Consider the following 10,075-nt stretch of genomic DNA (forward strand, 5'->3'; position numbering starts at 1 on the left):
TCAGGTGTCTTACACATATCGCCTTACAAGAATACCTGATTCTATACCTGCACATACTTTTGAAGCTTGAGGGAGAATTTCTTTGGCGTTCAACATCATCCTTTTTCAAGTTTCGGATTCTGAAGCCTCCGTCATGTCAGTCGTGCCAGATTGCAGTGGGTAAATTTTCGTGCCTGCTTCGAAGAATGGCAAATGTATGTCTACGCGAGTACATTTGGTTTCATTCCATTATCCTGAATATTGCTATTCTTCAGGACGCCACCAGTGTCTCATAACTTAGCATAGCACTCACCGTGTGAACTTCATTCCAAGTCTGAGCTACCTGAATATGGTTAGTAGTGTGACTGAATTTGCCAAATGTTGTACTAACTTATCAAACGGTGGGCGGGACAACTAATATCGGCCTGCAGACATAATCACCTAAAATGACTAATCCTGAAAATGACGGAAATAATGGGGACTGTGCCAATGTGGCCAGTGGAATCATGGAGTTAATCTTGGGCGGTGGATGTGCTCAATGCAGTCAGCTTGGAACTGACTGCCTGTACAAATTAATGCAGTGTTGTCAGGCATCACTAATACCAAGTGGAATCACGGACTTCATCCAGGCCGACGGATGTGATCTAAGTGAGATTCACGAAAGCAGGTCGGAAGTAAAGCCATGCTGGTTGAGTCAAACTAAATTTTCCTCACCCAGTGTTAACATAGCAATTCACATTTGGTTTGTACGTTAAGCTATTCTCAGCCAAATAATGCTGATATTGAGGACAAACTTGGGATTACATTCGGTGAACAAGAACCGTCACTTTGTTTCTGCGTTGTTTCAGGTAACGCGAATAGGCGTGTAGCATTGAGCGGTGGTGCAGAATATTCGGCATATTTGGAAGTTGATTAGAGGTATTGCAACAGCTCACTGCAATGATCGACTTTACTAAAGACCACGTTGTTTGTCATCGTGTTAGTGCATTGTAATTTAATGGATTCTATTTGGAGAATGATGCACATGGTTTTCAAGTCTGAAGATGACTCAATTGTATACCTCAAATTTCATACGATGCAGTCTGGTGGGCACATTCAGGTGCATGGAAACACCACTTAGTGACTCGCAACTCAAAATCTGTTTGCAAATGAGGTTAGTTTGCTAATTTGGTAAACTTGTTTTCAAATAGAACAAACGTTAACCTAAGCTCGATGACTGTGCCTAACTGCTGATCCCCAAGTTGGGCAAAGCCGGTCTTCGGCCGTCGAAGAATTACCCAAGGAAGTGCACATATTATTTACAAAATCTGGATTATTCGTGTACGCTTTCACTGTTAGCGCGGTCAGGATTTCACACCCGTTGCGGGAAATCTTCGTAGATGATGTGATTTGAAGAGCTGCAATGCAATGCTGGTGAGTCACTTGCAAATTCAGATGTGTTCGCAAACGAGTGTACTTTGCTAACTTGGTGTGGAATTTGCTTTCATGTTGACGTGAGCTCGTAGTCGGTGTCTACCTGCTGGGTCTCTAATTGCAAAAATCGTCATTAAGCGGTTGATGAATTGCGTCATTATTGTTTCTGCTCAACAGCTTTTGGGTGAGATGAGATATTTCGCTGGTTTATGGTGAGTAAATGCTTGTGATAATTTTGACGCAACAATCCTGTATTTTGTTCGTTCGCAAGGGCAGGATTTTCAGTTTCTTCTTTAACAGAATGCAAGCAAATATGGCGCTGTGGGCGGCGATGATGTCAGCATTATTGTGAACAGTGGCAATGATAATATATTTCTTAAGCAAATTAGAGCATCGGAGTAGGTATTCACCGTCAACGCGGTCAGACTTTTGCACATATTGACCTAAATCTTCGCGGATGGTGTGATTTGAAGAGCTACGTCGCAGTGCTCGCAGCGAAAGTCACTAATGATGCACCTGAGATGTGCCATTCCTTCCGTTTCAGTAGTAGGCGCATTATTGGAGCGGATGAAATGATACCACGATAACAATGAATTTCAAAATGGCCACATTTCTTGTATAGTTTTCATACTTACTTCAAAACAAACAGCTCACTAGTAGAGCGCAGCTAGTTGCACAAACTGTCACACTGGCGGTAAATTTAGACCGTCGTGTAACGAAAGTGCACGATTTGACTGTGAAAGGAAGGCATAAATGCAGCACGCCTTAGGGGTTGTATATGTTCTGACTCTGTTGTGGCTGACGAGGCCCCTTGTTTTTTTTTAGTATCTGCACTTTTGCCTTATGGTGAATGATGCCTCCTCATCACTGAAGTCACGTTTTTTACGTTCATACATGAGTGCACCTAGCAGATCGGGTCTTGTCCACGTTTTATGTTCTAGGTTAACGAATTTCGTACAGAATAAGCGACAGTGTTTGAATGGCACATTGTGGAAGGCAGTGCTCCCTCTGAACTATAGTTGATGGTTGGTTGTGCGCCATTTTGCACACAAAATCCACTAGAATCCAACTATTATAACGCGGTCGCAGGTACTGTAGGTATAAGGCTTTAGTCCTTTGCATCCTGATACCTGAGACGGCTTCAATGCACATGTATCCTCAGAAGCAACTGCACTATTGGAGTTGGTTCGGTTAATGTTCTCTACGCCTTGTTCATCGGTTACGTTTCTAAGAAACCCCAGGCTGTGCAGTGCAAATGGATAGATTTTCGTTATTGTTAACATTGGTTGTTACACATAGCGCAATGTGAAATTCCACGACCATGTGGTCCGTGAGGCTTATTGATGTTCGGTAGGAAACGGATTCATTCATGGGCGATGAAAACGTGGGGAACGCCGAAACGGACTAGCGTTTGTATTTGACCATTGAACGGAGTTTTTCTTGAATTTCCTACAGAATAAACACGAGTTTTTTAACAGATCACTGTGGGAAACAGTACCCATTCTAAACTAAAGTGGATGGTTAGTTGTGCGCCATTTTACACAGGCAATCCACTAGAATCCAGCTGCAATAACGTGGACGCATGTACTGATTTTATGTAAGGACAATGCTGATATTCTTGGCATTCCGCTACCTGAGAAGATAGGGCAATAATGAGACTGTTCTTATGCACATATATCCTCAGAAGCAACTGCACCATTGGAGTCGAAATCACCTAAAAGTCCAAAGTATGTGTAAGCTGACATTGTGACATTGTGTAAGAAAATTTGGGATTGGATGCATGAATCTGTTTCGGGTTGTGCAGTCTTTTCAACTTCTTATGATCTGTTCCAACCGCATTGTTCTTTCGTACCTTGACGCCTGAATCAGGTCCTCCATTCATGGTGTGATTTTGACACTCTCGTTCCGTTTCTAATACGGTTATTTTCTTTTACTGAGTGATCAGGCTGAAACGAATATACGGTTTCGGTAATGTTGGCAATTCACTCGGCTTATGTTCTCTACGCCTTGTTCACCTGTTCCGATTGTTAGAGTTCCCAGGCGGTGCAGTGTAAGTGGACGCATTTACTCATTGCTTTGATATTGGTAGTAACATATATCAGTGTGAAAGTCCATAACCATTTGGTCTGTGAGGCTGATTGGCCTTCGGTGGAAATCGGATGCATTCATGAGGGTGAGAGCGCGCGGAATGGTAGAATGGAATGGATTGGCGATTGGATTTGTTCCATGAACTCATCTTAGTAGGGCAGTTGTTCTTGAAGCTCCTCACAATAATGCACGTGAGAGTCCGACTATTTGGCGGCCCGAATGGCTGTCTCTCCATCGAGCACTGTTCAGCCGGAGTGTGGCAAATGTCCGCAACAAGGCGATGGTCACTATTCACTAAAACAAGACTAGAAGATCTTTGAGTTATGGTGAGGTTTCCTGTCAATTTTTAGTTTATTCTGCCGCAGACGCAAGCGACAACTTATTAACCACTTGCTTGAATGACCCGGCTGATGAGCAGTGTTCCAGATGAGGGTATTTCGGAACCCGGTAGGTCAGTTTAGCCAATGCTTTTTGTGAGGGATCAGATATGTCGTTATGGTTGCCGGTAATCAGGAGGCGTTTGTATAACGGTATGTGGTTAGAGCTAGGTGGTTGTTGCTGAGGTCCACGCAGACTTAGGCTTTGCTTGAGCCGGTCACTGGCATTCCTTTCGACCACGGAATGCTACTTAACACCTAAGAGTGTTAAAATCAAAGACATGAAAAACTGGACTCAAGTTTCGCTCGCAGTAGAGCTCGTCAGCAGTGCACATCCAATAGACGTGCCGCGGTTATCACTCCGGACACCTGACTTGCGGGGCGAACAGAACACGGCAAACCGACACAGACGCTCGGAAGGCGACGTTCGTTGCTTCATACAGCATCTTGACCTTAGTCAGTTGAAACATACGCACGACCCACCGTGCAGAAAAGTCACCTCAAAGATACGCACTACTCACTGTGAACAGGAAGCACGTGCCGGTTGAAAAGAATTACCCGCAGATATCTAGGTATCCATCGGGAGATGCCAGAAAAATTAATCGACTTCACCTTTCTCATAATTTTGGGGACTCTAGGATCAACCAAAACTGTCTTCAATCAGTACACCGAGCAGACTAAGCCACCCAGCACGATTGGCAAATTGCACGCGGAAATCGAATCACCCACTGAAGCGAGCCGCTACTGACATATGGGAAACGCTCAGCCGCATGCACAGTTCCTAGTGTGTTCAACGCAGTTTCTTGTGCTGGCCACACTATTCTTACCATTGTTCCGTTGCTGATTCGGTGACGTCGACCTTCACTATCTACATTTCCGAGGACAGTTTTTGAGGACCTGAATTCCTCTACTGCGCGTCTCTGGATATTTTGGATACGCGGCTATAGGTATCTCAAACTAACAAACGGGACTCGGAGCTTAGCAGAACTACCCCCATGTACCTACCATCGGAATCTGACCACGCATATACTACACTAAGTCATATCGACATGTAAGCAAATCGCACTCGTTTTTTAGTTATTGTTACCTGTATGCCACCCGGCTTGGTCGGAATATGTGGCAGAACCTCCAGGTCCAGTGAGCGTTTTCGACAGAGTCCGTTTTCCATAATAAGTGGTGAAGTGATCCAGTTCACACATAATTTCCTGGTTCACATTGAAGAGACACGGTCATGGTCCCTGGCAGCGGTCTTCGCTGGAACGTTCGTCTTGATCGCCGAAATGCTAATACTCCCCACGTACTGTTCTAGCGGACCCACTATGATTGGCAAAAACAACACAGTAGGCCATACGCATGCCTTCACTTGTGAGTAGTTGCAGTGTCGCGATACGATTGAATGCTGATGATCCGTAATAACGCTGCAAAGTGAGCCTTTTGTGTCGTGAATCCACTCTGACTGCCAATGTACGTAAACCTAGTTATTTCTTGAATTGTCTTCCTTAAACTGTCTGCCTGCGTGTCCCTGTTACCAGTGACAGGACATTGACCGAAAGTCTGTATCCCTCAGGGTCGGTGAAACTTATTATAGGAGTATAAAAACACGAGGGAACGGAACCCGTTTTTGTCAGAAAAGAAGCATTTGAAAAACCTGACCGTCTAGCGACATCTGATCGTCCAAGCATGGACAATGTGATAAGTCAGCTGATGGCCTAGGTTCCGATACCAAGTGAAAACACAGTTTTTTACTATTTTCGAGGACGCATTCAGAGACGCATTATTGAAATCATCGCAAGGAGGATATCACAGGGATGGTACAGGCAAGTTTAGGCCCGAGTTGGAATACATTAACACATGAAGGCCATGAGAATTGAAGCCTTGTAAAATTAGAAATGGTGCGCATCCATCAATGGAAATTTATACCCAGCGTCATGACAACATCCGCCGGGGACTGCTGATTCTCTCACTGAATGAAAGATTTAGCGAGACCTTTGTTGGTAGGTTGACTAACTGATGATAAGTTTGTCGGTTCGCACACTGAAATCAAGGTGCCATCCCTAAACTTTATTTGCGTTCTCACGTTGCGATACAGAAATTTCAACAGGATGAAGCTCGCATTGACCGCGCAGCTAACCCGTATTTTGAAGGATAAGAATTTCCAAAGTGTATTCCGGCAAACTTGGTTAAACGATGACGGTCCTGAGATCGCTACTTCCAAACGCTAAAACCGATTGACTTACGATCAACTCGTCTTAGCAAATTGCAACGAAAGGAACGTTTAGTGGAGCACGGTTCAACAGGTTTTCGATGGAGTTTTGGCGTGTGCCTTAAATGAAGCCGTTGAATTGGCTTTCAATTTAGGACTTTGTCAGTGCTAAAGGTCATTCTTGACAACCGTGCCCATGCATAAACAAACTCAGCAGTTTATTCAGTCAAAAATCTATTTACAGTGTTTTAAGTGATGCAAAAGTATGGCGTTGTCATTTCTACTAGCTATTTTATATGGCTCAAGCATCTAACAATGATGTGGTTTGGATTAAACAGCGTTTAATATCGAAAGCTGCGTCGGTGAGTTCGGAAACCTTGGTAATGAAACCAGAAAAGTGGACAATATTGTGCGGATTTCCTGAAGTTAATACTCATTTGCTCACATTTACTTCTTGATGTAAGGTGCGATGAGTAAACATGAGCGCAACGTCCTTTGAATAGAGATGGTACAAATTTGTGGGTGAACCCGATTTTTTCCAAAAGTTGCGCAATATACCTATCTTGCCCAGACATTACAGGAACGTGTTTTCGAATATTCTGGTGTTTGTCTGGTGACTAGTAGTTACATTCAGGTTTAGAATATAAAACTGAAGCACCAAGACCCACGTTGAGTGCAGCGAAACCACTGCAATATGTAAAACGACTTCCATCGAAGAATATATCAGGCACCAAAGGCTTCCTTGCTTAGGTCATGTATTGCACTCGTTGAACAATCGTTCGCTGTGTTCCGAGCCAAATTGGCGGGGCCAGAGGCATGGTTATGCCTTGACCTAGCAATGCGGCGGAAATGAGATTACGAAGAGTCTATACGCTGTCGGTGTGACTCGACTTCTAGGGTGGGGACAGCGTGAAACCAATGCATATTGTTGTGGACGCCGCACGATATGCCTGGTAATCAACGCCAAAGGATTTCCTGTCAATTTTTATCCCGAATCACTGTGGAGATCTGTGTATGCACCTCGTAAATTTTGTGATAGGTGTGCATCAACTCAGCTTGTGTTTTGTTTTTCACAATCGGACTTTCAAAACTTTATGCTTGTACTGTAGCAAAGCTTTCATGTTAAGTACTGATGTTATGCCGTACATGATGATGATGATGATGATAACCCCACATGTCTGCATCGATGTTCACATGACATCGCCCTTCTAGGGACCTTCGTGTTGAGCAAGTTCAGCAGCAACTGGGCGTGTTTTATTAGCCCTCTCCTTTTTGTCTTAATATTCCAGGACTTCAGAAGTCTATCTTAGAAAAATGGCTAACGAATGAGGTTGTCTTCAGAATATTTCTGCCACTAGAACACCGGTTGATCAATCCTGCATGTTGGTGATGGCTCCCCACCCTCCAAGGACCCTACTTGACTAAGATTGTTGATCATGATAATTGCTTCCTCCTTCCGATTCATAAGCTCGTCGCATGAAACTTCACTTGATCAAACTGATACCAAGGGCGATTTGTCAAACGTAGTAGCGATGCATATGCAGAAGCATTCGCTCAAGACAATCAGTGGTGCGAGATTATGACCGTCGACCATAATCATTCGCGTGCCCCTCTTTTGAACCTCTCCGATACTAACGTGTCCAATGTTTGTAGCTATGTGTCAAACATTGTTTCCAATTTCGCATGGGTTTGGTAATTGAAGTTCAATTTAGTTATATGATTACACTGCTTCATGATCTTTCATTCCGTTGGGTGATGCGATGAATACTTGCGCCATTACCCAGCACTATGTTGACATAATCGAACAACTATAGAAATCCTGGGCAGCTGGATGTGGGTTATTGGATTATCTTTAGAGGGCTGGTGATCATCCATAGAGTGTTTGGATTGGGTACCAATGTTTCTACTACGTAAACAAACAAAACAGAGTATATTTAATAAACATATTTATTTTGAAACGCAGCCTCTCACACAACGGATTGCTGCGCGATAAATAACAAACAGAACTACAGGGGACTAACGAGCTACGCGGGGAAGAACATGCTGTAGGGCCAGGAAAACAGAATGCCGGAAGTTGAGTAGTTTTGGAAAAAGCCACACAGTTGCATCGTTCAGTGATGTTGTACGATGTAGAGCAAAAGGTCGTTTGGAAGAGAGAAAAGTCCCAGAAACATCATTTGATAACTAATGGAAAGGTTAGCTTACTGCATCTAATGAGATTCGCAGAGAAAGAATTATTTTGCATTGTCGCAAGGCGACGGACTGAGCTTTCAAAGCCCTGTGAACAAGTCCATGTAGTTGCGAGTTTCTAATGTTTTCAACCTAGATATTTCCAGACTGGATTTTGCCGAATTCGTGATGACTCAGAAGATCAATATTACTTTTGCAGGTCGAAGACTTTGCTGATACTTCTGCGTCTCTAATGATTCTGCAGAACCGTTGTAAATCTTGAGCATATGGCTCATAAAATCATAATAAGTAGAAATAAGATTATGCCTCGAAGGTGCTGCGTTTCCGAGAATTCCTGGATATGGTTGGCAAAACCATGTGTAAATTTCCTGAGAAATCTGATGGCAAATTACGTCTCAAATCATCTGCGGGGGGACTTACCGTTAATTTATCAGCTATGTTTCGGCACTGCTCTTGTTTAATACCGTCGGTAGCAGGAAAAAATCAATGTAATGGTAGAAAGCTTCGCGCATAAGAAGCAGGGAAAGACAATCAATTCCAGGAAACATCAGGTTAACCGCCTGAATGTTGCGGGTCATCCGGTTGCAGAAGCGACATTAGAGTTTCTGGTCAGTTATGACCGAAGGGTAAACATTCCCGAATTTTTGGCTCAATTGCCAGGCCAAGGAAGACACTTTCTTTTGCGTGGTGTGTTCTCTTCAGAGCACTGTCGAGGCGTCAGGTTATTAATAGCCATAACCTGGATTTTCACAATAATTCACTGAACTCCTATGTTTGATCCAGATCACTTCAATAACAGGTTATTAATAGCCATAACCTGGATTTTCACAATAATTCACTGAACTCCTATGTTTGATCCAGATCACTTCAATAAAAAAGAAACTCCCGCTCTGGTTCTCCTCGGTTTCGCTATGCATGCATGCTGTGAAAGTTAGTCATTCATTCAATGACATTTATGTAAACCTTTGTTTCTATAACTTATCACGAATCTGACACTAGGCTTCGTGATGTGATCCTCCCAAACTAAAGGGACATTTCGGGACAGGGTGGCGGTGTTGATTTGGGAACTCGTTTATCTTTAACACATTCCGTTTGGACGATTGTTCAAAAATCCGGTGCGTAGAATTATGCCGAAAAATAACCGCAGCTGTGTGCCGTGACATGGATCCCTCTCAGTTGAAAGCAGTCGACAAATCCTCAAGCTGGAATTGTGGATGTCACATTTGTCAGCATGTTTCGATAAATAACATGAGAACCTGAAAATACCGTCCCTAACAAAAAATAAACTCTTGTACGTTTATGAACTGATTATTTGCCGGCTGGCAAAACAGTAATCAATGTCGATAAAAGCATTAAATTTCTGACCATTAACACCCTTTCCACATGCGATCCTGCGAATGCCAGACCTGACATACCTGGAAAAATGAGCCGTTATTAGTAAACCACCAAATATTGGAAATTGGCGCAACATTCTTAGAAGCAACATGATCGATAAACTAAGCTAAACCGTTCAATTTCTTCAGCATATTTTGATTGAAAATAAGCATGGCAGTCGGCAACACATTGGTCGTGCAGAAAAATACAGGAAAATACTACGCGTTTATGCACAGGCTGAGAATTGTTGTCCTAGGTTTTATTCAACTCCCAGTGGAGAGGTGGGCTTGTGTTATCCAATACGATCCAGGTTGTTTAACTCATGGTTATACTTTCTCATGTCAGTGAACTTCATGCATGTATCAAGCGTGTTTTTTGTTTAGATGGCCTAAAGGATAGATGAAGACGACAAGACATTAATCAAACCATCATCTGGATTTGGACAAGTTTG

General features: G+C 43.2%; 2 protein-coding genes across 2 annotated transcripts in view; one reads left to right on the top strand and one right to left on the bottom strand.

Annotated features, from left to right (window-relative positions):
* T265_15537 (hypothetical protein) overlaps window positions 1–10,075 on the bottom strand; it is a gene marked incomplete at both ends in the record, with an annotated part of 46,195 nt that overhangs the window by 35,703 nt on the left and 417 nt on the right. The window lies entirely within an intron of this gene.
* Window positions 1–10,075, top strand: part of T265_15538 (hypothetical protein) — a gene marked incomplete at both ends in the record, with an annotated part of 127,460 nt that overhangs the window by 4,121 nt on the left and 113,264 nt on the right. The gene's annotated exons all lie outside the window — the stretch shown is intronic.

This window comes from Opisthorchis viverrini, assembly GCF_000715545.1.
Source record: "Opisthorchis viverrini unplaced genomic scaffold opera_v5_584, whole genome shotgun sequence".
Taxonomy (NCBI): domain Eukaryota; kingdom Metazoa; phylum Platyhelminthes; class Trematoda; order Opisthorchiida; family Opisthorchiidae; genus Opisthorchis; species Opisthorchis viverrini.